The sequence below is a fragment of the Podarcis tiliguerta genome (genome assembly GCF_965153285.1).
Source record: "Podarcis tiliguerta genome assembly, chromosome: 6".
Taxonomy (NCBI): Eukaryota; Metazoa; Chordata; class Lepidosauria; order Squamata; family Lacertidae; genus Podarcis; species Podarcis tiliguerta.
Window position 1 is genome coordinate 87,858,908 of NC_139539.1, and position 23,057 is coordinate 87,881,964.

Genomic DNA, 23,057 nt, shown 5'->3' on the forward strand with positions numbered 1-23,057 from the left:
ACCCACCTGTTTCCAACGAAAAACCTTTCAGGGGATCGTTTGCAACAGTTTGGCACCATTTTTGAGTGAATTCCAGAATGTCAGATTTTTGCTGAAATTCTGACCGCGCGGCTTAGGGATTTTTTTTTTTTAAAGTTGTTCAGACGTCGACGGCTAATTCTGTTTCTGATGATAAAAACCCACCTGTTTCCACCGAAAAAAATTTCAGGGGATCGTTTGCAACAGTTTGGCACCATTTTTGAGTGAATTGCAGAATGTCAGATTTTTGCTGAAATTCTGACCGCGCGGCTTAGGGATTTTTTTTAAAAAAAGTTGTTCAGACGTTGACGGCTAATTCTGTTTCTGATGATAAAAACCCACCTGTTTCCGCCAAAAAACCTTTCAGGGGATCGTTTGCAACAGTGTGGCCCCATTTTTGAGTGAATTCCAGAATGTCAGATTTTTGCTGAAATTCTGACCGCGCGGCTTAGGGATTTTTTCAAAAAAAAGTTGTTTAGACATCGAAGGCTAATTCTGTTTCTGATGATAAAAACCCACCTGTTTCCGCCAAAAAACCTTTCAGGGGATCGTTTGCAACAGTTTGGCACCATTTGTGAGTGAATTCCAAAACGCCAGATTTCGGCTGATATTGTGATCGCGCGGCTTAGGGATTTTTTCAAAAAAAGTTGTTCAGACGTCGAAGGCTAATTCTGTTTCTGATGATAAAAACCCACCTGTTTCCACCGAAAAACCTTTCAGGGGATCGTTTGCAACAGTTTGGCACCATTTTTGAGTGAATTCCAGAATGTCAGATTTTTGCTGATATTCTGACCGCGCAGCTTATGGATTTTTTAAAAAAAAAGTTGTTCAGACGTCGACGGCTAATTCTCTTTCTGATGTTAAAAACCCATCTCTTTCCACCGAAAAACCTTTCAGGGGATCGTTTGCAACAGTTTGGTACCTTTTTTAGTGAATTCCAAAACGCCAGATTTTTGCTGAAATTGTGAACGCGCGGCTTAGGGATTTTTTCAAAAAAAGTGTTTCAGACGTTGACGGCTAATTCTGTTTCTGATGATAAAAACCCACCTGTTTCCACCGAAAAACCTTTCAGGGGATCGTTTGCAACAGTTTGGCACCATTTTTGAGTGAATTCTAGAATGTCAGATTTTTGCTGAAATTCTGACCGCGCGGCTTAGGGATTTTTTCAAAAAAAAGTTGTTCAGACGTCGACGGCTAATTCTGTTTCTGATGATAAAAACCCACCTGTTTCCGCCAAAAAACCTTTCAGGGGATTGTTTGCAACAGTTTGGCACCATTTTTGAGTGAATTCCAAAACGCCAGACTTCTGCTGAAATTGTGACCGCGCGGTTTAGGGATTTTTTCAAAAAAAGGTGTTCAGACGTCGAATGCTAATTCTGTTTCCAATGATAAAAACCCATCTATTTCCTCCAAAAAACCTTTCGGGGGATTGTTTGCAACAGTTTGGTACCATTTTTGAGTGAATTCCAGAATGTCAGATTTTTGCTGAAATTGTGACCGCGCGGCTTAGGGATTTTTTCAAAAAAAAGTTGTTCAGACATCGAGGGCTAATTCTGTTTCCAATGATAAAAACCCATCTCTTTCCACCGAAAAACCTTTCACGGGATCGTTTGCAACAGTTTGGCCCCATTTTTGAGTGAATTCCAGAATGTCAGATTTTTGCTGAAATTCTGACCGCGCGGCTTAGGGATTTTTTTTAAAAAAAGTTGTTCAGACGTCGACGGCTAATTCTCTTTCTGATGTTAAAAACCCATCTCTTTCCACCGAAAAACCTTTCAGGGGATTCGTTTGCAACAGTTTGGCACCATTCTTGAGTGAATTCCAAAACGCCATATATTTGCTGAAATTGTGACCCCGCGGCTTAGGGATTTTTTCAAAAAAAAGTGTTTCAGACGTTGACGGCTAATTCTGTTTCTGATGATAAAAAACCACCTGTTTCCACCGAAAAACCTTTCAGGGGATCGTTTGCAACAGTTTGGCACCATTTTTGAGTGAATTCCAGAATGTCAGAATTTTGCTGAAATTCTGACCGCGCGGCTTAGGGATTTTTTTAAAAAAAGTTGTTCAGAAGTCGAAGGCTAATTCTGTTTCTGATGATAAAAACCCACCTCTTTCCGCCAAAAAACCTTTCAGGGGATCGTTTGCAACAGTTTGGCACCATTTTTGAGTGAATTCCAAAACGCCAGATTTTTGCTGAAATTGTGACCGCGAGGCTTAGGGATTTTTTTAAAAAAAGTTGTTCAGACGTCGACGGCTAATTCTGTTTCTGATGATAAAAACCCACCTGTTTCCACCGAAAAACCTTTCAGGGGATCGTTTGCAACAGTTTGGCACCATTTTTGAGTGAATTCCAGAATGTCAGATTTTTGCTGAAATTCTGACCGCGCGGCTTAGGGATTTTTTTTAAAAAAAGTTTTTCAGACGTCGACGGCTAATTCTCTTTCTGATGTTAGAAACCCATCTCTTTCCACCGAAAAACCTTTCAGGGGATCGTTTGCAACAGTTTGGCACCATTCTTGAGTGAATTCCAAAACGCCAGATATTTGCTGAAATTGTGACCGCGCGGCTTAGGGATTTTTTCCAAAAAAATGTTTCAGACGTTGACGGCTAATTCTGTTTCTGATGATAAAAAACCACCTGTTTCCAACGAAAAACCTTTCAGGGGATCGTTTGCAACAGTTTGGCACCATTTTTGAGTGAATTCCAGAATGTCAGAATTTTGCTGAAATTCTGAGCGCGCGGCTTAGGGATTTTTTTAAAAAAAAGTTGTACAGAAGTCGAAGGCTAATTCTGTTTCTGATGATAAAAACCCACCTGTTTCCGCCAAAAAACCTTTCAGGGGATCGTTTGCAACAGTTTGGCACCATTTTTGAGTGAATTCCAAAACGCCAGATTTTTGCTGAAATTGTGACCGCGCGGCTTAGGGATTTTTTTAAAAAAAGTTGTTCAGACGTCGACGGCTAATTCTGTTTCTGATGATAAAAACGCACCTGTTTCCACCGAAAAACCTTTCAGGGGATCGTTTGCAACAGTTTGGCACCATTTTTGAGTGAATTCCAGAATGTCAGATTTTTGCTGAAATTCTGACCGCGCGGCTTAGGGATTTTTTTTAAAAAAAGGTGTTCAGACGTCGACGGCTAATTCTGTTTCTGATGATAAAAACCCACCTGTTTCCGCCAAAAAACCTTTCAGGGGATCGTTTGCAGCAGTTTGGCACCATTTTTGAGTGAATTCCAAAACGCCAGATTTCTGCTGAAATTGTGACCACGCGGCTTAGCGATTTTTTTAAAAAAAAGTTGTTCAGACATCGAGGGCAAATTCTGTTTCCAATGATAAAAAACCATCTCTTTCCACCGAAAAATCTTTCAGGGGATCGTTTGCAACAGTTTGGCACCATTTTTGAGTGAATTCCAAAACGCCAGATATTTGCTGAAATTGTGACCGCGCGGCTTAGGGATTTTTTCAAAAAAAGGTGTTCAGACGAGGACGGCTAATTCTGTTTCTGATGATAAAAACCCATCTGTTTCCACCAAAAAACCTTTCAGGGGAAAATTTGCAACAGTTTGGCACCTTTTTTGAGTGAATTCCAGAATGTCAGATTTTTGCTGAAATTCTGACCGCGCGGCTTAGGGATTTTTTCAAAAAAAAGTTGTTCAGACGTCGAAGGCTAATTCTGTTTCTGATGATAAAAACCCACCTGTTTCCACTGAAAAACCTTTCAGGGGATCGTTTGCAACAGTTTGGCACCATTTTTGAGTGAATTCCAAAACACCAGATTTCTGCTGAAATTGTGACCGCGCGGCTCAGGGATTTTTTCAAAAAAAGTTGTTCAGACATCGAGGGCTAATTCTGTTTCCAATGATAAAAACCCATCTGTTTCCTCCAAAAAACCTTTCAGGTGATCGTTTGCAATAGTTTGGCACCATTTTTGAGTGAATTCCAAAATGCCAGATTTTTGCTGAAATTGTGACCGCGCGGCTTAGGGATTTTTTCAAAAAAAACTTCTTCAGACGACGGCTAATTCTGTTTCTGATGTTAAAAACCCATCTCTTTCCACCGAAAAACCTTTCAGGGGATCGTTTGCAACAGTTTGGCACCATTTTTGAGTGAATTCCAGAATGTCAGATTTTTGCTGATATTCTGACCGCGCGGCTTAGGGATTTTTTAAAAAAAAAGTTGTTCAGACGTCGACGGCTAATTCTCTTTCTGATGTTAAAAACCCATCTCTTTCCACCGAAAAACCTTTCAGGGGATCGTTTGCAACAGTTTGGTACCTTTTTTAGTGAATTCCAAAACGCCAGATTTTTGCTGAAATTGTGACCGCGCGGCTTAGGGATTTTTTCAAAAAAAGTGTTTCAGACGTTGACGGCTAATTCTGTTTCTGATGATAAAAACCCACCTGTTTCCACCGAAAAACCTTTCAGGGGATCGTTTGCAACAGTTTGGCACCATTTTTGAGTGAATTCCAGAATGTCAGATTTTTGCTGAAATTCTGACCGCGCGGCTTAGGGATTTTTTTTTTTAAAAGTTGTTCAGACGTCGACGGCTAATTCTGTTTCTGATGATAAAAACCCACCTGTTTCCACCGAAAAACCTTTCAGGGGATCGTTTGCAACAGTTTGGCACCATTTTTGAGTGAATTGCAGAATGTCAGATTTTTGCTGAAATTCTGACCGCGCGGCTTAGGGATTTTTTTTTAAAAAAGGTGTTCAGACGTCGACGGCTAATTCTGTTTCTGATGATAAAAACCCACCTGTTTCCGCCAAAAAACCTTTCAGGGGATCGTTTGCAGCAGTTTGGCAGCATTTTTGAGTGAATTCCAAAACGCCAGTTTTCTGCTGAAATTGTGACCACGCGGCTTAGCGAGTTTTTCAAAAAAAAGTTGTTCAGACATCGAGGGCAAATTCTGTTTCCAATGATAAAAAACCATCTCTTTCCACCGAAAAATCTTTCAGGGGATCGTTTGCAACAGTTTGGCACCATTTTTGAGTGAATTCCAAAACGCCAGATATTTGCTGAAATTGTGACCGCGCGGCTTAGGGATTTTTTCAAAAAAAGGTGTTCAGACGAGGACGGCTAATTCTGTTTCTGATGATAAAAACCCATCTGTTTCCACCAAAAAACCTTTCAGGGGAAAATTTGCAACAGTTTGGCACCTTTTTTGAGTGAATTCCAGAATGTCAGATTTTTGCTGAAATTCTGACCGCGCGGCTTAGGGATTTTTTCAAAAAAAAGTTGTTCAGACGTCGAAGGCTAATTCTGTTTCTGATGATAAAAACCCACCTGTTTCCACTGAAAAACCTTTCAGGGGATCGTTTGCAACAGTTTGGCACCATTTTTGAGTGAATTCCAAAACACCAGATTTCTGCTGAAATTGTGACCGCGCGGCTCAGGGATTTTTTCAAAAAAGTTGTTCAGACATCGAGGGCTAATTCTGTTTCCAATGATAAAAACCCATCTGTTTCCTCCAAAAAACCTTTCAGGTGATCGTTTGCAATAGTTTGGCACCATTTTTGAGTGAATTCCAAAATGTCAGATTTTTGCTGAAATTCTGACCGCGCGGCTTAGGGAGTTTTTCAAAAAAAAGTTGTTCAGACGTCGACGGCTAATTCTGTTTCTGATGATAAAAACCCACCTGTTTCCGCCAAAAAACCTTTCAGGGGATCGTTTGCAACAGTTTGGCACCATTTTTGAGTGAATTCCAGAATGTCAGATTTTTGCTGATATTCTGACCGCGCAGCTTAGGGATTTTTTAAAAAAAAAGTTGTTCAGACGTCGACGGCTAATTCTCTTTCTGATGTTAAAAACCCATCTCTTTCCACCGAAAAACCTTTCAGGGGATCGTTTGCAACAGTTTGGTACCTTTTTTAGTGAATTCCAAAACGCCAGATTTTTGCTGAAATTGTGACCGCGCGGCTTAGGGATTTTTTCAAAAAAAGTGTTTCAGACGTTGACGGCTAATTCTGTTTCTGATGATAAAAACCCACCTGTTTCCACCGAAAAACCTTTCAGGGGATCGTTTGCAACAGTTTGGCACCATTTTTGAGTGAATTCTAGAATGTCAGATTTTTGCTGAAATTCTGACCGCGCGGCTTAGGGATTTTTTCAAAAAAAAGTTGTTCAGACGTCGACGGCTAATTCTGTTTCTGATGATAAAAACCCACCTGTTTCCGCCAAAAAACCTTTCAGGGGATTGTTTGCAACAGTTTGGCACCATTTTTGAGTGAATTCCAAAACGCCAGACTTCTGCTGAAATTGTGACCGCGCGGCTTAGGGATTTTTTCAAAAAAAGGTGTTCAGACGTCGAATGCTAATTCTGTTTCCAATGATAAAAACCCATCTATTTCCTCCAAAAAACCTTTCGGGGGATTGTTTGCAACAGTTTGGTACCATTTTTGAGTGAATTCCAGAATGTCAGATTTTTGCTGAAATTCTGACCGCGCGGCTTAGGGATTTTTTTTTTTTTAAGTTGTTCAGACGTCGACGGCTAATTCTGTTTCTGATGATAAAAACCCACCTGTTTCCACCGAAAAACCTTTCAGGGGATCGTTTGCAACAGTTTGGCACCATTTTTGAGTGAATTCCAGAATGTCAGATTTTTGCTGAAATTCTGACCGCGCAGCTTAGGGATTTTTTCAAAAAAAAGTTGTTCAGACGTCGAAGGCTAATTCTGTTTCTGATGATAAAAACCCACCTGTTTCCACCGAAAAACCTTTCAGGGGATCGTTTCCAACAGTTTGGCACCACTTTTGAGTGAATTCCAGAATGTCAGATTTTTGCTGAAATTCTGACCGCGTGGCTTAGGGATTTTTTTAAAAAAAAGTTGTTCAGACGTTGACGGCTAATTCCGTTTCTGATGATAAAAACCCACCTGTTTCCAAGAAAAAACCTTTCAGGGGATCGTTTGCAACAGTTTGGAACCATTTTTGAGTGAATTCCAGAATGTCAGATTTTTCTTGAAATTCTGACCGCGCGGCTTAGGGATTTTTTAAAAAAAAAGTTGTTCAGACGTCGACGGCTAATTCTCTTTCTGATGTTAAAAACCCATCTCTTTCCACCGAAAAACCTTTCAGGGGATCGTTTGCAACAGTTTGGCACCATTCTTGAGTGAATTCCAAAACGCCAGATATTTGCTGAAATTGTGACCGAGCGGCTTAGGGATTTTTTCAAAAAAAAGTGTTTCAGACGTTGACGGCTAATTCTGTTTCTGATGATAAAAACCCACCTGTTTCCACCGAAAAACCTTTCAGGGGATCGTTTGCAACAGTTTGGCACCATTTTTGAGTGAATTCCAGAATGTCAGATTTTTGCTGAAATTGTGACCGCGCGGCTTAGGGATTTTTTCAAAAAAAAGTTGTTCAGACGTCGACGGCTAATTCTCTTTCTGATGTTAAAAACCCATCTCTTTCCACCGAAAAACCTTTCAGGGGATCGTTTGCAACAGTTTGGCACCATTCTTGAGTGAATTCCAAAACGCCATATATTTGCTGAAATTGTGACCCCGCGGCTTAGGGATTTTTTCAAAAAAAAGTGTTTCAGACGTTGACGGCTAATTCTGTTTCTGATGATAAAAAACCACCTGTTTCCACCGAAAAACCTTTCAGGGGATCGTTTGCAACAGTTTGGCACCATTTTTGAGTGAATTCCAGAATGTCAGATTTTTGCTGAAATTGTGACCGCGCGGCTTAGGGATTTTTTTTAAAAAAAGTTGTTCAGAAGTCGAAGGCTAATTCTGTTTCTGATGATAAAAACCCACCTCTTTCCGCCAAAAAACCTTTCAGGGGATCGTTTGCAACAGTTTGGCACCATTTTTGAGTGAATTCCAAAACGCCAGATTTTTGCTGAAATTGTGACCGCGAGGCTTAGGGATTTTTTTAAAAAAAGTTGTTCAGACGTCGACGGCTAATTCTGTTTCTGATGATAAAAACCCACCTGTTTCCACCGAAAAACCTTTCAGGGGATCGTTTGCAACAGTTTGGCACCATTTTTGAGTGAATTCCAGAATGTCAGATTTTTGCTGAAATTCTGACCGCGCGGCTTAGGGATTTTTTTAAAAAAAAGTTTTTCAGACGTCGACGGCTAATTCTCTTTCTGATGTTAGAAACCCATCTCTTTCCACCGAAAAACCTTTCAGGGGATCGTTTGCAACAGTTTGGCACCATTCTTGAGTGAATTCCAAAACGCCAGATATTTGCTGAAATTGTGACCGCGCGGCTTAGGGATTTTTTCCAAAAAAATGTTTCAGACGTTGATGGCTAATTCTGTTTCTGATGATAAAAAACCACCTGTTTCCAACGAAAAACCTTTCAGGGGATCGTTTGCAACAGTTTGGCACCATTTGTGAGTGAATTCCAGAATGTCAGATTTTTGCTGAAATTCTGACCGCGCGGCTTAGGGATTTTTTTTAAAAAAAGGTGTTCAGACGTCGACGGCTAATTCTGTTTCTGATGATAAAAACCCACCTGTTTCCGCCAAAAAACCTTTCAGGGCATCGTTTGCAGCAGTTTGGCACCATTTTTGAGTGAATTTCAAAACGCCAGATTTCTGCTGAAATTGTGACCACGCGGCTTAGCGATTTTTTCAAAAAAAAGTTGTTCAGACATCGAGGGCAAATTCTGTTTCCAATGATAAAAAACCATCTCTTTCCACCGAAAAATCTTTCAGGGGATCGTTTGCAACAGTTTGGCACCATTTTTGAGTGAATTCCAAAACGCCAGATATTTGCTGAAATTGTGACCGCGCGGCTTAGGGATTTTTTCAAAAAAAGGTGTTCAGACGAGGACGGCTAATTCTGTTTCTGATGATAAAAACCCAACTGTTTCCACCAAAAAACCTTTCAGGGGAAAATTTGCAACAGTTTGGCACCATTTTTGAGTGAATTCCAGAATGTCAGATTTTTGTTGAAATTCTGACCGCGCGGCTTAGGGATTTTTTTTAAAAAAAGGTGTTCAGACGTCGAAGGCTAATTCTGTTTCTGATGATAAAAACCCACCTGTTTCCGCCGAAAAACCTTTCAGGGGATCTTTTGCTACAGTTTGGCACCATTTTTGAGTGAATTCCAGAATGTCAGATTTTTGCTAAAATTCTGACCGCGCGGTTTAGGGATTTTTTTAAAAAAAAGTTGTTCAGACGTCGACGGCTAATTCTTTTTCTGATGTTAAAAACCCATCTCTTTCCACCGAAAAACCTTTCAGGGTATCGTTTGCAACAGTTTGGCACCATTTTTGAGTGAATTCCAAAACGCCAGATTTTTGCTGAAATTGTGACCGCGCGGCTTAGGGATTTTTTTAAAAAAAGTTGTTCAGACGTCGATGGCTAATTCTGTTTCTGATGATAAAAACCCACCTGTTTCCACCGAAAAACCTTTCAGGGGATCGTTTGCAACAGTTTGGCACCATTTTTGAGTGAATTCCAGAATGTCAGATTTTTGCTGAAATTCTGACCGCGCGGCTTAGGGATTTTTTTTTTAAAAAGTTGTTCAGACGTTGACGGCTAATTCTGTTTCTGATGATAAAAACCCACCTGTTTCCGCCAAAAAACCTTTCAGGGGATCGTTTGCAACAGTTTGGCCCCATTTTTGAGTGAATTCCAGAATGTCAGATTTTTGCTGAAATTCTGACCGCGCGGCTTAGGGATTTTTTTTAAAAAAAGTTGTTCAGACGTCGACGGCTAATTCTGTTTCTGATTATAAAAACCCACCTGTTTCTGCCAAAAAACCTTTCAGGGGATCGTTTGCAATAGTTTGGCACCATTTTTGAGTGAATTCCAAAACGCCAGATTTCTGCTGAAATTCCGACCGCGCGGCTTTGGGATTTTTTTAAAAAAAAAGTTGTTCAGACGTCGAAGGCTAATTCTGTTTCTGATGATAAAAACCCATCTGTTTCCGCGAAAAAAACCTTTCAGAAGATCGTTTACAACAGTTTGGCACCATTTTTGAGTGAATTCCAAAACGCCAGATTTCTGCTGAAATTGTGACCGCGCGGCTTAGGGATTTTTTTAAAAAAAGTTGTTCAGACGTCGACGGCTAATTCTGTTTCTGATGATAAAAACCCACCTGTTTCCACCGAAAAACCTTTCAGGGGATCGTTTGCAACAGTTTGGCACCATTTTTGAGTGAATTCCAGAATGTCAGATTTTTGCTGAAATTCTGACCGCGCGGCTTAGGGATTTTTTTAAAAAAAAGTTGTTCAGACGTCGACGGCTAATTCTGTTTCTGATGATAAAAACCCACCTGTTTCTGCCAAAAAACCTTTCAGGGGATCGTTTGCAACAGTTTGGCACCATTTTTGAGTGAATTCCAAAACGCCAGATTTCTGCTGAAATTCCGACCGCGCGGCTTTGGGATTTTTTTAAAAAAAAAGTTGTTCAGACGTCGAAGGCTAATTCTGTTTCTGATGATAAAAACCCACCTGTTTCCGCCGAAAAACCTTTCAGGGGATCGTTTGCAACAGTTTGGCACCATTTTTGAGTGAATTCCAAAACGCCAGATTTTTGCTGAAATTGTGACCGCTCGGTTTAGGGATTTTTTCAAAAAAAAGGTGTTCAGACGTCGAGGGCTAATTCTGTTTCCGATGATAAAAACCCACCTGTTTCCACCGAAAAACCTTTCAGCGGATCGTTTGCAACAGTCTGGCACCATTTTTGAGTGAATTCCAGAATGTCAGATTTTTGCTGAAATTCTGACCGCGCGGCTTAGGGTTTTGTTTTTTTTAAAAAGTTGTTCAGACGTCGACGGCTAATTCTGTTTCTGATGATAAAAACCCACCTGTTTCCACCGACAAACCTTTCAGGGGATCGTTTGCAACAGTTTGGCACCATTTTTGAGTGAATTCCAGAATGTCAGATTTTTGCTGAAATTCTGACCGCGCGGCTTAGGGATTTTTTCAAAAAACCGTTGTTCAGACGTCGAAGGCTAATTCTGTTTCTGATGATAAAAACCCACCTGTTTCCACCAAAAAACCTTTCAGGGGATCGTTTGCAACAGTTTGGCACCATTTTTGAGTGAATTCCAGAATGTCAGATTTTTGCTGAAATTCTGACCGCGCGGCTTAGGGATTTTTTCAAAAAACCGTTGTTCAGACGTCGAAGGCTAATTCTGTTTCTGATGATAAAAACCCACCTGTTTCCACCGAAAAACCTTTCAGGGGATCGTTTGCAACAGTTTGGCACCATTTTTGAGTGAATTCCAAAACGCCAGATTTCTGCTGAAATTGTGACCGCGCGGCTTAGGGATTTTTTTAAAAAAAGTTGTTCAGACGTCGACGGCTAATTCTGTTTCTGATGATAAAAACCCACCTGTTTCCACCGAAAAACCTTTCAGGGGATCGTTTGCAACAGTTTGGCACCATTTTTGAGTGAATTCCAGAATGTCAGATTTTTGCTGAAATTCTGACCGCGCGGCTTAGGGATTTTTTTAAAAAAAAGTTGTTCAGACGTCGACGGCTAATTCTGTTTCTGATGATAAAAACCCACCTGTTTCTGCCAAAAAACCTTTCAGGGGATCGTTTGCAACAGTTTGGCACCATTTTTGAGTGAATTCCAAAACGCCAGATTTCTGCTGAAATTCCGACCGCGCGGCTTTGGGATTTTTTTAAAAAAAAAGTTGTTCAGACGTCGAAGGCTAATTCTGTTTCTGATGATAAAAACCCACCTGTTTCCGCCGAAAAACCTTTCAGGGGATCGTTTGCAACAGTTTGGCACCATTTTTGAGTGAATTCCAAAACGCCAGATTTTTGCTGAAATTGTGACCGCTCGGTTTAGGGATTTTTTCAAAAAAAAGGTGTTCAGACGTCGAGGGCTAATTCTGTTTCCGATGATAAAAACCCACCTGTTTCCACCGAAAAACCTTTCAGCGGATCGTTTGCAACAGTCTGGCACCATTTTTGAGTGAATTCCAGAATGTCAGATTTTTGCTGAAATTCTGACCGCGCGGCTTAGGGATTTTTTCAAAAAACCGTTGTTCAGACGTCGAAGGCTAATTCTGTTTCTGATGATAAAAACCCACCTGTTTCCACCAAAAAACCTTTCAGGGGATCGTTTGCAACAGTTTGGCACCATTTTTGAGTGAATTCCAGAATGTCAGATTTTTGCTGAAATTCTGACCGCGCGGCTTAGGGATTTTTTCAAAAAACCGTTGTTCAGACGTCGAAGGCTAATTCTGTTTCTGATGATAAAAACCCACCTGTTTCCACCGAAAAACCTTTCAGGGGATCGTTTGCAACAGTTTGGCACCATTTTTGAGTGAATTCCAAAACACCAGATTTCTGCTGAAATTGTGACCGCGCGGCTCAGGGATTTTTTCAAAAAAAGTTGTTCAGACATCGAGGGCTAATTCTGTTTCCAATGATAAAAACCCATCTGTTTCCTCCAAAAAACCTTTCAGGGGATCGTTTGCAATAGTTTGGCCCCATTTTTGAGTGAATTCCAGAATGTCAGATTTTTGCTGAAATTCTGACCGCGCGGCTTAGGGATTTTTTTTAAAAAAGTTGTTCAGACGTCGACGGCTAATTCTGTTTCTGATGATAAAAACCCACCTGTTTCCGCCGAAAAACCTTTCAGGGGATCGTTTGCAACAGTTTGGCACCATTTTTGAGTGAATTCCAAAACGCCAGATTTCTGCTGAAATTGTGACCCCGCGGTTTAGGGTTTTTTTCAAAAAAAGGTGTTCAGACGTCGAATGCTAATTCTGTTTCCAATGATAAAAACCCATCTATTTCCGCCAAAAAACCTTTCGGGGGATTGTTTGCAACAGTTTGGTACCATTTTTGAGTGAATTCCGGAATGTCAGATTTTTGCTGAAATTCTGACCGCGCGGCTTAGGGATTTTTTAAAAAAAAAGTTGTTCAGACGTCGACCGCTAATTCTCTTTCTGATGTTAAAAACCCATCTCTATCCAACGAAAAACCTTTCAGGGGATCGTTTGCAACAGTTTGGCACCATTTTTGAGTGAATTCCAAAACGCCAGATTTTTTCTGAAATTGTGACCGCGCGGCTTAGGGATTTTTTCAAAAAAAAGTGTTTTAGACGTGGATGGCTAATTCTGTTTCTGATGATAAAAAACCACCTGTTTCCACAGAAAAACCTTTCAGGGGATCGTTTGCAACAGTTTGGCACCATTTTTGAGTGAATTCCAGAATGTCAGATTTTTGCTGAAATTCTGACCGCGCGGCTTAGGGATTTTTTTAAAAAAAAAGTTGTTCAGACGTCGACGGCTAATTCTGTTTCTGATGATAAAAACCCACCTGTTTCTGCCAAAAAACCTTTCAGGGGATCGTTTGCAACAGTTTGGCACCATTTTTGAGTGAATTCCAAAACGCCAGATTTCTGCTGAAATTCCGACCGCGCGGCTTTGGGATTTTTTTAAAAAAAAAGTTGTTCAGACGTCGAAGGCTAATTCTGTTTCTGATGATAAAAACCCACCTGTTTCTGCCGAAAAACCTTTCAGGGGATCGTTTGCAACAGTTTGGCACCATTTTTGAGTGAATTCCAAAACGCCAGATTTTTGCTGAAATTGTGACCGCGCGGCTTAGGGATTTTTTCAAAAAAAAGTTGTTCAGACATCGAGGACTAATTCTGTTTCTGATGATAAAAACCCATCTGTTTCCGCGAAAAAAACCTTTCAGAAAATCGTTTACAACAGTTTGGCACCATTTTTGAGTGAATTCCAAAACGCCAGATTTCTGCTGAAATTGTGACCGCGCGGCTTAGGGATTTTTTTTAAAAAAGTTGTTCAGACGTCGACGGCTAATTCTGTTTCTGATGATAAAAACCCACCTGTTTCCACCGAAAAACCTTTCAGGGGATCGTTTGCAACAGTTTGGCACCATTTTTGAGTGAATTCCAGAATGTCAGATTTTTGCTGAAATTCTGACCGCGCGGCTTAGGGATTTTTTTTAAAAAAAGTTGTTCAGACGTCGACGGCTAATTCTGTTTCTGATGATAAAAACCCACCTGTTTCTGCCAAAAAACCTTTCAGGGGATCGTTTGCAACAGTTTGGCACCATTTTTGAGTGAATTCCAAAACGCCAGATTTCTGCTGAAATTCCGACCGCGCGGCTTTGGGATTTTTTTAAAAAAAAAGTTGTTCAGACGTCGAAGGCTAATTCTGTTTCTGATGATAAAAACCCACCTGTTTCCGCCGAAAAACCATTCAGGGGATCGTTTGCAACAGTTTGGCACCATTTTTGAGTGAATTCCAAAACGCCAGATTTTTGCTGAAATTGTGACCGCTCGGTTTAGGGATTTTTTTAAAAAAAAAGTTGTTCAGACGTCGACGGCTAATTCTGTTTCTGATGATAAAAACCCACCTGTTTCTGCCAAAAAACCTTTCAGGGGATCGTTTGCAACAGTTTGGCACCATTTTTGAGTGAATTCCAAAACGCCAGATTTCTGCTGAAATTCCGACCGCGCGGCTTTGGGATTTTTTTAAAAAAAAAGTTGTTCAGACGTCGAAGGCTAATTCTGTTTCTGATGATAAAAACCCACCTGTTTCTGCCGAAAAACCTTTCAGGGGATCGTTTGCAACAGTTTGGCACCATTTTTGAGTGAATTCCAAAACGCCAGATTTTTGCTGAAATTGTGACCGCGCGGCTTAGGGATTTTTTCAAAAAAAAGTTGTTCAGACATCGAGGACTAATTCTGTTTCTGATGATAAAAACCCATCTGTTTCCGCGAAAAAAACCTTTCAGAAAATCGTTTACAACAGTTTGGCACCATTTTTGAGTGAATTCCAAAACGCCAGATTTCTGCTGAAATTGTGACCGCGCGGCTTAGGGATTTTTTTTAAAAAAGTTGTTCAGACGTCGACGGCTAATTCTGTTTCTGATGATAAAAACCCACCTGTTTCCACCGAAAAACCTTTCAGGGGATCGTTTGCAACAGTTTGGCACCATTTTTGAGTGAATTCCAGAATGTCAGATTTTTGCTGAAATTCTGACCGCGCGGCTTAGGGATTTTTTTTAAAAAAAGTTGTTCAGACGTCGACGGCTAATTCTGTTTCTGATGATAAAAACCCACCTGTTTCTGCCAAAAAACCTTTCAGGGGATCGTTTGCAACAGTTTGGCACCATTTTTGAGTGAATTCCAAAACGCCAGATTTCTGCTGAAATTCCGACCGCGCGGCTTTGGGATTTTTTTAAAAAAAAAGTTGTTCAGACTTCGAAGGCTAATTCTGTTTCTGATGATAAAAACCCACCTGTTTCCGCCGAAAAACCTTTCAGGGGATCGTTTGCAACAGTTTGGCACCATTTTTGAGTGAATTCCAAAACGCCAGATTTTTGCTGAAATTGTGACCGCTCGGTTTAGGGATTTTTTCAAAAAAAAGGTGTTCAGACGTCGAGGGCTAATTCTGTTTCCGATGATAAAAACCCATCTGTTTCCACCGAAAAACCTTTCAGCGGATCGTTTGCAACAGTCTGGCACCATTTTTGAGTGAATTCCAGAATGTCAGATTTTTGCTGAAATTCTGACCGCGCGGCTTAGGGTTTTGTTTTTTTAAAAAAGTTGTTCAGACGTCGACGGCTAATTCTGTTTCTGATGATAAAAACCCACCTGTTTCCACCGAAAAACCTTTCAGGGGATCGTTTGCAACAGTTTGGCACCATTTTTGAGTGAATTCCAGAATGTCAGATTTTTGCTGAAATTCTGACCGCGCGGCTTAGGGATTTTTTCAAAAAACCGTTGTTCAGACGTCGAAGGCTAATTCTGTTTCTGATGATAAAAACCCACCTGTTTCCACCGAAAAACCTTTCAGGGGATCGTTTGCAACAGTTTGACACCATTTCTGAGTGAATTCCAGAATGTCAGATTTTTGCTGAAATTCTGACCGCGCGGCATAGGGATTTTTTCAAAAAAAAGTTGTTCAGACGTCGACGGCTAATTCTGTTTCTGATGATAAAAACCCACCTGTTCCCGCCAAAAAACCTTTCAGGGGATCGTTTGCTACAGTTTGGCACCATTTTTGAGTGAATTCCAGAATGTCAGATTTTTGCTGAAATTCTGACCACGCGGCTTAGGGATTTTTTCAAAAAAAAGTTGTTCAGACGTCGAGGGCTAATTCTGTTTCTGATGATAAAAACCCATCTGTTTCCACCATAAAACCTTTCGGGGGATCATTTGCAACAGTTTGTCACCATTTTTGAGTGAATTCCAAAACGCCAGATTTTTGCTGAAATTCTGACCGAACGGTTTAGGGATTTTTTCAAAAAAAGTTGTTCAGACATCGAGGGCTAATTCTGTTTCCGATGATAAAAACCCATCTGTTTCCACCGAAAAACCTTTCAGGGGATCGTTTGCAACAGTTTGGCACCATTTTTGAGTGAATTCCAGAATGTCAGATTTTTGCTGAAATTCTGACCGCGCGGTTTAGGGATTTTTTTTTTAAAAAGGTGTTCAGACGTCGACGGCTAATTCTGTTTCTGATGATAAAAACCCACCTGTTTCCACCGAAAAACCTTTCAGGGGATCGTTTGCAACAGTTTGGCACCATTTTTGAGTGAATTCCAGAATGTCAGATTTTTGCTGAAATTCTGACCGCGCGGCTTAGGGATTTTTTTTAAAAAAGTTGTTCAGACGTCGACGGCTAATTCTGTTTCTGATGATAAAAACCCACCTGTTTCTGCCAAAAAACCTTTCAGGGGATCGTTTGCAACAGTTTGGCACCATTTTTGAGTGAATTCCAAAACGCCAGATTTCTGCTGAAATTGTGACCGCGCGGCTTAGGGATTTTTTTCAAAAAAAAGTTGTTCAGACATCGAGGGCTAATTCTGTTTCCAATGATAAAAACCCATCTCTTTCCACCGAAAAACCTTTCAGGGGATCGTTTGCAACAGTTTGGCACCATTTTTTAGTGAATTCCAAAACGCCAGATTTTTGTTGAAATTGTGACCGCGCGGCTTAGGGATTTTTTCAAAAAAAGGTGTTCAGACGAGGACGGCTAATTCTGTTTCTGATGATAAAAACCCATCTGTTTCCACCAAAAAACCTTTCAGCGGATCGTTTGCAACAGTTTGGCACCATTTTTGAGTGAATTCCAGAATGTCAGATTTTTGCTGAAATTCTGACCGCGCGGCTTAGGGATTTTTTTAAAAAAAAAATTGTTCAGAAGTCGAGGGCTAATTCTGTTTCTGATGATAAAACCCATCTGTTTCCACCAAAAAACCTTTCAGGGGATCATTTGCAACAGTTTGTCACCATTTTTGAGTGAATTCCAAAACGCCAGATTTTTGCTGAAATTGTGACCGCGCGGTTTAGGGATTTTTCAAAAAAGGTGTTCAGACGTCGAATGCTAATTCTGTTTCCAATGATAAAAACCCATCTATTTCCGCCAAAAAACCTTTCGGGGGATTGTTTGCAACAGTTTGGTACCATTTTTGAGTGAATTCCGGAATGTCAGATTTTTGCTGAAATTGTGACCGTGCGGCTTAGGGATTTTTTTAAAAAAGTTGTTCAGACGAGGACGGCTAATTCTGTTTCTGATGATAAAAACCCACCTGTCTCCACCGAAAAACCTTTCAGGGGATCGTTTGCAACAGTTTGGCACCATTTTTGAGTGAATTCCAGAATGTCAGATTTTTGCTGAAATTCTGACCGCGCGGCTTAGGGATTTTTTTAAAAAAAAGTTGTTCAGACGTTGACGGCTAATTCTGTTTCTGATGATAAAAACCCACCTGTTTCCGCCAAAAAACCTTTCAGGTTATCGTTTGCAACAGTTTGGCCCCATTTTTGAGTGAATTCCAGAATGTCAGATTTTTGCTGAAATTCTGACCGCGCGGCTTAGGGATTTTTTTTAAAAAAAGTTGTTCAGACGTCGACGGCTAATTCTCTTTCTGATGTTAAAAACCCATCTCTTTCCACCAAAAAACCTTTCAGGGGATCGTTTGCAACAGTTTGGCACCATTTCTGAGTGAATTCCAGAATGTCAGATTTTTGCTGAAATTCTGACCGCGCGGCTTAGGGATTTTGTCAAAAAAAAGTTGTTCAGACGTCGACGGCTAATTCTGTTTCTGATGATAAAAACCCACCTGTTTCCGCCAAAAAACCATTCAGGGGATCGTTTGCTACAGTTTGGCACCATTTTTGAGTGAATTCCAGAATGTCAGATTTTTGCTGAAATTCTGACCACGCGGCTTAGGGATTTTTTCAAAAAAAAGTTGTTCAGACGTCGAGGGCTAATTCTGTTTCTGATGATAAAAACCCATCTGTTTCCACCATAAAACCTTTCGGGGGATCATTTGCAACAGTTTGTCACCATTTTTGAGTGAATTCCAAAACGCCAGATTTTTGCTGAAATTCTGACCGCACGGTTTAGGGATTTTTTCAAAAAAATGTGTTCAGACGTCGAGGGCTAATTCTGTTTCCGATGATAAAAACCCATCTGTTTCCACCGAAAAACCTTTCAGGGGATCGTTTGCAACAGTTTGGCACCATTTTTGAGTGAATTCCAGAATGTCAGATTTTTGCTGAAATTCTGACCGCGCGGCTTAGGGATTTTTTTTAAAAAAAGGTGTTCAGACGTCGACGGCTAATTCTGTTTCTGATGATAAAAACCCACCTGTTTCCGCCAAAAAACCTTTCAGGGGATCGTTTGCAGCAGTTTGGCACCATTTTTGAGTGAATTCCAAAACGCCAGATTTCTGCTGAAATTGTGACCGCGCGGCTTAGCGATTTTTTCAAAAAAAAGTTGTTCAGACATCGAGGGCTAATTCTGTTTCCAATGATAAAAGCCCATCTCTTTCCACCGAAAAATCTTTCAGGGGATCATTTGCAACAGTTTGGCACGATTTTTGAGTGAATTCCAAAACGCCAGATTTTTGCTGAAATTGTGACCGCGCGGCTTAGGGATTTTTTTAAAAAAAGTTGTTCAGACGTTGACGGCTAATTCTCTTTCTGATGATAAAAACCCATCTCTTTCCACCGAAAAACCTTTCAGGGGATCGTTTGCAACAGTTTGGCACCATTTTTGAGTGAATTCCAAAACACCAGATTTTTGCTGAAATTGTGACCGCGCGGCATCGGGATTTTTTCAAAAAAAAGTTGTTCAGACGTCGACGGCTAATTCTGTTTCTGATGATAAAAACCCACCTGTTTCCGCCGAAAAACCTTTCAGGGGATCGTTTGCAACAGTTTGGCACCATTTTTGAGTGAATTCCAAAACGCCAGATTTTTGCTGAAATTGTGACCGCGCGGCTTAGGGATTTTTTTAAAAAAAGTTGTTCAGACGTCGACGGCTAATTCTGTTTCTGATGATAAAAACCCACCTGTTTCCATCGAAAAACCTTTCAGGGGATCGTTTGCAACAGTTTGGCACCATTTTTGAGTGAATTCCAGAATGTCAGATTTTTGCTGAAATTCTGACCGCGCGGCTTAGTGATTTTTTTAAAAAAAAGTTGTTCAGACGTCGACGGCTAATTCTGTTTCTGATGATAAAAACCCACCTGTTTCCGCCAAAAAACCTTTCAGGGGATCGTTTGCAACAGTTTGGCACCATTTCTGAGTGAATTCCAGAATGTCAGATTTTTGCTGAAATTCTGACCGCGCGGCTTAGGGATTTTTTTAAAAAAAAGTTGTTCAGACGTCGACGGCTAATTCTCTTTCTGACGTTAAAAACCCATCTCTATCCAACAAAAAACCTTTCAGGGGATCGTTTGTAACAGTTTGGCACCATTCTTGAGTGAATTCCAAAACGCCAGATATTTGCTGAAATTGTGACCGCGCGGCTTAGGGATTTTTTCAAAAAAAAGTGTTTCAGACGTTGACGGCTAATTCTGTTTCTGATGATAAAAAACCACCTGTTTCCACAGAAAAACCTTTCAGGGGATCGTTTGCAACAGTTTGGTACCATTTTTGAGTGAATTCCAGAATGTCAGATTTTTGCTGAAATTCTGACCGCGCGGCTTAGGGATTTTTTAAAAAAAAAGTTGTTCAGACGTCGACGGCTAATTCTGTTTCTGATGATAAAAACCCACCTGTTTCCGCCAAAAAACCTTTCAGGGGATCGTTTGCAACAGTTTGGCACCATTTTTGAGTGAATTCCAGAATGTCAGAATTTTGCTGAAATTCTGACCGCGCGGCTTAGGGATTTTTTTAAAAAAAAGTTGTTCAGAAGTCGAAGGCTATTTCTGTTTCTGATGATAAAAACCCACCTGTTTCCGCCAAAAAACCTTTCAGGGGATCGTTTGCAACAGTTTGGCACCATTTTTGAGTGAATTCCAAAACGCCAGATTTCTGCTGAAATTGTGACCGCGCGGCTTAGCGATTTTTTCAAAAAAAAGTTGTTCAGACATCGAGGGCTAATTCTGTTTCCAATGATAAAAGCCCATCTCTTTCCACCGAAAAATCTTTCAGGGGATCGTTTGCAACAGTTTGGCACGATTTTTGAGTGAATTCCAAAACGCCAGATTTTTGCTGAAATTGTGACCGCGCGGCTTAGGGATTTTTTTTAAAAAAAGTTGTTCAGACGTTGACGGCTAATTCTCTTTCTGATGATAAAAACCCATCTCTTTCCACCGAAAAACCTTTCAGGGGATCGTTTGCAACAGTTTGGCACCATTTTTGAGTGAATTCCAAAACACCAGATTTTTGCTTAAATTGTGACCGCGCGGCTTCGGGATTTTTTCAAAAAAAAGTTGTTCAGACGTCGACGGCTAATTCTGTTTCTGATGATAAAAACCCACCTGTTTCCGCCGAAAAACCTTTCAGGGGATCGTTTGCAACAGTTTGGCACCATTTTTGAGTGAATTCCAAAACGCCAGATTTTTGCTGAAATTGTGACCGCGCGGCTTAGGGATTTTTTTAAAAAAAGTTGTTCAGACGTCGACGGCTAATTCTGTTTCTGATGATAAAAACCCAACTGTTTCCACCGAAAAACCTTTCAGGGGATCGTTTGCAACAGTTTGGCACCATTTTTGAGTGAATTCCAGAATGTCAGATTTTTGCTGAAATTCTGACCGCGCGGCTTAGTGATTTTTTAAAAAAAAAGTTGTTCAGACGTCGACGGCTAATTCTGTTTCTGATGATAAAAACCCACCTGTTTCCGCCAAAAAACCTTTCAGGGGATCGTTTGCAACAGTTTGGCACCATTTCTGAGTGAATTCCAGAATGTCAGATTTTTGCTGAAATTCTGACCGCGCGGCTTAGGGATTTTTTCAAAAAAAAGTGTTTCAGACGTTGACGGCTAATTCTGTTTCTGATGATAAAAAACCACCTGTTTCCACAGAAAAACCTTTCAGGGGATCGTTTGCAACAGTTTGGCACCATTTTTGAGTGAATTCCAGAATGTCAGATTTTTGCTGAAATTCTGACCGCGCGGCTTAGGGATTTTTTAAAAAAAAAGTTGTTCAGACGTCGACGGCTAATTCTGTTTCTGATGATAAAAACCCACCTGTTTCCGCCAAAAAACCTTTCAGGGGATCGTTTGCAACAGTTTGGCACCATTTTTGAGTGAATTCCAAAACGCCAGATTTCTGCTGAAATTGTGACCGCGCGGCTTAGCGATTTTTTCAAAAAAAAGTTGTTCAGACATCGAGGGCTAATTCTGTTTCCAATGATAAAAGCCCATCTCTTTCCACCGAAAAATCTTTCAGGGGATCGTTTGCAACAGTTTGGCACGATTTTTGAGTGAATTCCAAAACGCCAGATTTTTGCTGAAATTGTGACCGCGCGGCTTAGGGATTTTTTTTTAAAAAAGTTGTTCAGACGTTGACGGCTAATTCTCTTTCTGATGATAAAAACCCATCTCTTTCCACCGAAAAACCTTTCAGGGGATCGTTTGCAACAGTTTGGCACCATTTTTGAGTGAATTCCAAAACACCAGATTTTTGCTGAAATTGTGACCGCGCGGCATCGGGATTTTTTCAAAAAAAAGTTGTTCAGACGTCGACGGCTAATTCTGTTTCTGATGATAAAAACCCACCTGTTAACGCCGAAAAACCTTTCAGGGGATCGTTTGCAACAGTTTGGCACCATTTTTGAGTGAATTCCAAAACGCCAGATTTTTGCTGAAATTGTGACCGCGCGGCTTAGGGATTTTTTTAAAAAAAGTTCTTCAGACGTCGACGGCTAATTCTGTTTCTGATGATAAAAACCCACCTGTTTCCACCGAAAAACCTTTCAGGGGATCGTTTGCAACAGTTTGGCACCATTTTTGAGTGAATTCCAGAATGTCAGATTTTTGCTGAAATTCTGACCGCGCGGCTTAGTGATTTTTTAAAAAAAAAGTTGTTCAGACGTCGACGGCTAATTCTGTTTCTGATGATAAAAACCCACCTGTTTCCACCGAAAAACCTTTCAGGGGATTGTTTGCAACAGTTTGGCCCCATTTTTGAGTGAATTCAAGAATGTCAGATTTTTGCTGAAATTCTGACCGCGCGGCTTTGGGATTTTTTTTAAAAAAAAGTTGTTCAGACGTCGAAGGCTAATTCTGTTTCTGATGATAAAAACCCACCTGTTTCCGCCGAAAAACCTTTCAGGGGATCGTTTGCAACAGTTTGGCACCATTTTTGAGTGAATTCCAAAACGCCAGATTTCTGCTGAAATTGTGACCCCGCGGTTTAGGGTTTTTTTCAAAAAAAGGTGTTCAGACGTCGAATGCTAATTCTGTTTCCAATGATAAAAACCCATCTATTTCCGCCAAAAAACCTTTCGGGGGATTGTTTGCAACAGTTTGGTACCATTTTTGAGTGAATTCCGGAATGTCAGATTTTTGCTGAAATTCTGACCGCGCGGCTTAGGGATTTTTTAAAAAAAAAGTTGTTCAGACGTTGACGGCTAATTCTGTTTCTGATGATAAAAACCCACCTGTTTCCGCCAAAAAACCTTTCAGGTTATCGTTTGCAACAGTTTGGCCCCATTTTTGAGTGAATTCCAGAATGTCAGATTTTTGCTGAAATTCTGACCGCGCGGCTTAGGGATTTTTTTTAAAAAAAGTTGTTCAGACGTCGACCGCTAATTCTCTTTCTGATGTTAAAAACCCATCTCTATCCAACGAAAAACCTTTCAGGGGATCGTTTGCAACAGTTTGGCACCATTTTTGAGTGAATTCC